This window comes from Canis lupus, chromosome X (assembly GCF_048164855.1).
Source record: "Canis lupus baileyi chromosome X, mCanLup2.hap1, whole genome shotgun sequence".
Classification (NCBI taxonomy): Eukaryota; Metazoa; Chordata; class Mammalia; order Carnivora; family Canidae; genus Canis; species Canis lupus.
Window position 1 is genome coordinate 41,683,979 of NC_132876.1, and position 6,385 is coordinate 41,690,363.

General features: G+C 40.0%; 1 long non-coding RNA gene across 1 annotated transcript; it reads right to left on the minus strand.

The window, feature by feature from the left end:
- Positions 1-269: 269 nt before the first annotated feature.
- LOC140628337 (uncharacterized) lies at positions 270-5,806 on the minus strand. Its single transcript, XR_012026617.1, has 3 exons — positions 5,684-5,806; positions 4,095-4,187; positions 270-625 (listed from the first exon to the last, which is right to left on the minus strand). It is a non-coding gene; the product is annotated as an uncharacterized lncRNA (long non-coding RNA).
- Positions 5,807-6,385: the final 579 nt, after the last annotated feature.

The following is a 6,385-nucleotide window of genomic DNA, read 5'->3' on the forward strand; positions in this document are numbered from 1 at the left end:
TCCTCACTGATATTTTCACTCATTTTCTCTTCTTTCCCTTTATTCTCTTTCACTAATTTTTATATTCCCCAAAAGAATGAGACCATATAATGTTTGTCCTTTTCCTTTTTTTTATTTTTATAAATTTATTTTTTATTGGTGTTCAATTTGCCAACATATAGAATAACACCCAGTGCTCGTCCCATCAAGTGCCCCTCTCAGTGCCCGTCACCCAGTCACCCCCACCCCCCGCCCACCTCCCCTTCCACCACCCCTAGTTCGTTTCCCAGAGTTAGGAGTCTTTCATGTTCTGTCTCCCTTTCTGATATTTCCCACTCATTTTTTCTCCTTTCCCCTTTATTCCCTTTCACTATTTTTTATATTCCCCAAATGAATGAGACCATATAATGTTTGTCCTTCTCCGATTGACTTATTTCACTCAGCATAATACCCTGCAGTTCCATCCACGTCAAAGCAAATGGTGGGTATTTGTTGTTTCTAATGGTTGAGTAATATTCCATTGTATACATAAACCACATCTTCTTTATCCATTCATCTTTCGATGGACACTGAGGCTCCTTCCACAGTTTGGCTATTGTGGACATTGCTGCTATAAAAATTGGGGTGCAGGTGTCCTGTAAAAGCCCTTTTAAAATACATGAAATAAAATACATAGGATTACAAATAAAGCCTGTTAAGTAATTTTAGTTATTAAATTTTTAAAAATACTCATATGACAATGTATGTGCTTCATATGAAGGTTTTAGTTTTTTAAAGATTTTATTTATTTATTTGAGAGAGGGAGAGTGTGCAAGAGCAAGAGAGAGAACACAAGCATTGGGAGGGGTGGAGGAAGAGGGAGAAGGGAGCCAGACCTCAGGACCCCAGGATCACGACCTGAGCTGAAAGCAAACGCTTAACCAACTGAGTCACCCAGGTGCCCCTATACGAAGTTTTTAAATACAAGATCTACCAGTGGGCCTAGCTATAGTTTCAAAGTACATTCACGATTAAAGGAAATGCAGAATTTCATGTAGAGCTTAATAAAAATAAAGATGTAATTTTCCTTAATAAAAGTTTTTTTTTTAAGCGTAAACTCTAACCATAGACTCCTTATGCACTCCACAAGAATGGCATAATGGCATGTTGGAACTAACATGAAGTGGCTTGCAAGAGATGATTGTTGAATTTTCAGTCAGTTTGGCTGTTTGCTAAATGCAACTATCGTTAATCAGTAAGTTATATAAATTTACAATTCAATATATCATATTAAAAAAAGTAAATACATACTCAAAACATCACTTCCTAATTATTTCACTGTATTCTATTATTGTCCATGTTCTTGAGGTTATTTATCTAAAACTATTTTATCTGTATGGCAAATTACTATATTATGGCATATTACCATTCCATCTCTTTCCAACTCTATATTGGGTGACATCAGACTAGAAACTAGAAATTAGACATGGAAACCAGCAAATGCTATAAACCAGAGCTTTTAACAAGCAGAGCCAACTGTTAGATATTTAATAGCACACTACTGTGTCTATGGGCTCCAGGTAAGAACATGTAGTAGAACAAGTAACACCCCTGAAGATCTCTAGGGAACTCTTTTAATCAAGGGTCCTAGGATAAGCATAACAAAGAATTTTTAGATACAACACCAAAAGCATAATCCACAGGGAAAAGAGAATACTGGTGTTCATCTGAATTAAGAACTTCTGCTCTTCAAAAATACTCTTAGAAGAATGGAAGGACAAGCTAAGGACCTAGAGAAAATATTTGCAAATCTCATATCTGATAAAGGACTTATATACAAAATATATAAAGAACTCCCAAAACTCAGTAAGAAAACAAACAACCAAATAAAAGAAATGGACAGAAGATTTAAACAGACACTTCACCAAAGGAGATATATGGATGACAAGTAAGCCCATGAAAGATGCCCAGTATCATTAGTCATCAGGGAGATAGAAATTAAAACAACAATTAAATGCCACTGCATCTACTAAACTGGCTAAAATTTAAAACACTGACTATACCAAGTGTTGGTAACCACATGAAGAACCAAAATTTTCATACATTGATGGTGGAAATGTAAAATGGGAAAATCACTTTGAAAATAGCTTCTTGGGATCCCTGGGTGACGCAGCGGTTTGGTGCCTGCCTTTGGCCCAGGGCGCGATCCTGGAGACCCGGGATCGAATCCCACATCGGGCTCCCTGCATGGAGCCTGCTTCTCCCTCTGCCTATGTCTCTCTCTCTCTCTCTCTCTCTGACTATCATAAATAAACAAAAATAGGGGATCCCTAGGTGGCGCAGCGGTTTGGCGCCTGTCTTTGGCCCAGGGCGCGATCCTGGAGACCCGGGATCGAATCCCACATCGGGCTCCCGGTGCATGGAGCCTGCTCCTCCCTCTGCCTGTATCTCTGCCTCTCTCTCTCTCTCTCTCTCTCTCTCTGTGACTATCATAAATAAATAAAAAGTTTTAAAAAAAAATAAATAAACAAAAATAAAAAAGTGTCCCTTTAAAAAAAAGAAAATAGCTTCTTATAAGGATAAATATAAATCTGCCATATGACCCAGCAAGTCTAGTCCTAGGTATCTACACAATAGAAATAAAATCATATGTCTATGTAAAACCTTGTACATGAATGTTTAGAGCAGCATTATTACTAATAGCTCCAAAGTGACACAACCCAAATGATAAGCAAATGATGGTATAATTATATATGACTGAATACTACTCAGTAATGAAAAGGAATATACTACTGACATACATACGTAACTGTCAGGTTTAATCCGATTGGTAGTGAAATGAAATAGAGAGGCCAGGCAAAATTTGGTCGAAACAGGCTTTTAATGGGACATGCTCTAGGGTGAGGTTGTGCGGCCCAGCAAGGGAGTGAAGCCGGGGAAGTCTCAGGGCCAGGGAAGTCGCGCGCAGGGGAGTATAAGTGGGCTTTTTTAAGGGGGAGGGGTAAGGCATTGTGTGTCTGTATGGGGTGATAGGTATTAGGGCCTGTTACTGGTGCAATCAGTATGGGGCGATAACTGCTTATGCCCTTACATGGGTTCTGGGTAAGGTATGGTTCAGGTTTCCTGCATAGGTCCCCTCTCCCCTGATGACGTGTCCTTGGGCGGTCTGCTGGTGGTGGGGAAGTTCTGAGGTGGGGGTAACAAGATGGAGGATCCGCTGCCAGTTTGTTGGTGCCTCCCTTGATCCTGCCGGCCCAATAATAACAACTTGGATGAATCTTAAAAAGAAATTATGGAGATCCCTGGGTGGCGCAGCGGTTTGGCACCTGCCTTTGGCCCAGGGCGCGATCCTGGAGACCCTGGATCGAATCCCACGTCGGGCTCCCGGTGCATGGAGCCTGCTTCTCCCTCTCCCTGTGTCTCTGCCTCTCTCTCTCTCTCTCTCTCTCTCTCTCTGTGACTATCATATTTAAAATAAAAAAAAAAGAAATTATGACAGGGGAAAGAGGCCAGCCCAAAAAAAAAAAAAAAAAAGTACGTACTCTATGATTTCATTTACAGAAAATTCTAGAAAATGCAAACTAATATGTCATGGCATACAGCAGGTCAGTGGTTGCCTGGGGTTAGAGAAAAATGGGGAAGGGCAGGAGGGAAGGATTACAAAGGGGCACAAGGAAACACATTCATCATCTTGATTGTTGACTGTTTCGTGGGTGTATACATATGTCAAAACTTATCAAATCAAACACTTAAAAGCTATGCAGTGTATTTCGTGTCAATTATCCTCCAAATTAAAGCTTATTTTTAAGAGTAGTATTGATTTTATTAGCAATGTATTTAAACAGACACTTCAACAGAGAAGATATATGGATGGCAAATAAATCTATTAAGCAGAGTTTTTTTTTCCTAATTAATGTTTTTGAGGCACCTTCATTATGTCAAGCCACTGGAGGCCAATTATTTGAGGAGATAATCATTTCAGATTTGCTGGATGGTATCCTTATAAAAGTCTAAGATATTCTGTCTAAAGTAAGTTACAGACTTTCACCCATATTCCCTACTTATTAAGTGAATGTATGTGGAAGGAGCAGAGTGTTTTTCTTTATAGGTGGAGAAGCTGAGACAGAGATACTAACCAACGTATCTTAGGTCCCTCCATAGGTCAATGGCAGAAACGAGACTGAAACCCAGATCTCCATCTTCTCAGTCAAATAATTAAGGGAAAGACCCTGTTGGAAGAAAGGTTTCTGTGTGGCTCCACAGGGTGATCCGAATTCATGACAGGTTACTGAAAGGTAAGCCCGCCTGTTGGAGGAATCCGTGTTCTGTTCAATTTTAACACACTCTTGGGAGAGATCGCAGTATAATCAAACTTTGGCACTCTGAAATGTTTAAAGCATGCTTTATGTTGGGTAGCAGTTTTGCTCCTTAATCAAAAGGTTTCTTATCAATATGCTATGGCTTGATATCACTAACCTGTCCATTTAGTACATTGAAGACTCACATTCATCCACAGATCCAAGAACAGTATCTGAGCCAACATTTCATTAACTTGTATATCTTTCCCAAACCAATGATTGGTTGTGTCCCCCCGCCACTCCCCGCACCATCCCCCTTTCCCCTTAGATGTTGCTGTGGAGATTTTGGCACAGCATAGGAAAGGGAGGAGGGAAATGAGTAGGAAAGGGGGGGAGGGGGTAGTTCAAGTGCGATTTACCAGGGGCCACTACTCTCAAAAAAGACAAAAAGGAAGAAACACAAGAGAGGGAAAAACCATTCTCTCAGAGTCAGGGCCTCCTTATATGGGAAGGCTGCCAGAAAATTTAAGGTAGCACTGAGAAGGAAGGCAACAAGGGATTAAGGATGTTCTTACACTCCTGTTTAAGGACCATTTACAGAGTACAGGCAGCCTATTACACCCCAACCCCTATTCACCAATGGAAGACACACACAGTCACTCACCCATGCATACACAAAGGTAAACAGAGACCTTAGCAACTATAAAGACGCGTGCATGCTCTTGGGCTGAAACAAAGGGACAAAGGGACCACATCCAGAAAAGCACACATTTTATAAGCCCTCAAAAAATCAGTTAGGTGCAGAGGATGGTTAGGGGAGAAAGAGTAGGGAAAGCCATAAGTGGTAGGTGAGGCAGGGCAGGGGTGGAGGTGAGAGACTGGATAAACAGTTAAGTGTGAAAGAGAGTATAAATGAGTTAGTCTGAGTCCATAGAATCTCCACCTAAGGGTGGGTTAGAACAGAATGAGACACAAATCTCCTCAAATACTAGTGTTTCAAAGCTAGAATTTTCTCTCAAGCCTTTGCAGTCCCCACACTAAAATAAATTCTAATCACTTTTTCCAGTGATTTTTCCAGTGATAACTACTTTCTCTAGTACATTCACTTCTCAGCACAATTATGTGAGTGCAAAATGATCATATTAGCTGATATATTTGTAGATTTATTTTACTTAAATAATCTACGCCTTTAAGAAATGTAGTTCTTTTTTTACAGGCAGAGGGAGAAACAGGCTCCATGCAGGAAGCCTGACGTGGGACAAATCCCATGTCTCTAGGATCACACCCTGGGCCTAAGGTGTCACTAAACCGCTGAGCCACCCGGGCTGCCCAAGAAATGTATTTCTAAGGAAATGAGCACACGCCTCAGGTGATAGGAGGCAAAAAAGGCAATGTTAAAATTAGACAAAGATAATAAAAAAACCTACCTTTTTTCTTTTTGAATTGTTTTCAATGTTGGCACACATTTGAAGGTGCACATACAGACTTCTAAATCAATGCCCAATATAATCTCAGTATTGTGAGTCACTGGAGGCAGGGCTAAGTTGAAGTAGTGGAAAATCTGAAATACACAATATTTTTAAAGACATACATTTTTATTACTTTCAAGTGCAAACAGTTACTCCAACTATGTTAGGATAATTTGGCCAGTATGAGATCCGCTTTCAACAAAGAGTTCAGAATGTATTGTTTAGTCCCATTGCAGTTGCCCTGAACCGAGCCAGGAGAGTTTTTCAATGGAGCGATTCTACCTTAACACTTCATCTTTTGGAGAAATTACAATAACTAATGTCTATTGAGCACTTCCTACGTAGTAGAAAAGCACTGATCTTAGCAGTTTACTTGGATGGTCACATTTATTTCTCACAATTACTTTATAAAGTAGTTTCAATGGCTATCCCCATTTTACTGATGAGGACACTGAGACATAGGGAGATTAAGTACCTTTCTTGAAATCATACAGTGAGTAGAGAGTTAGAGCCCAGATCTGAACCCAAATAAGCTGACTCCAGAGCCTGGGCTATTAACGAGAGTACTGTGCTACCTCAGATAAACAACTTTTTGCCTCAGGTAAAAAATTTGATATCAAGGATTTGTTTTCAACAGGAAAGAAACTTCCAGAGTATGTT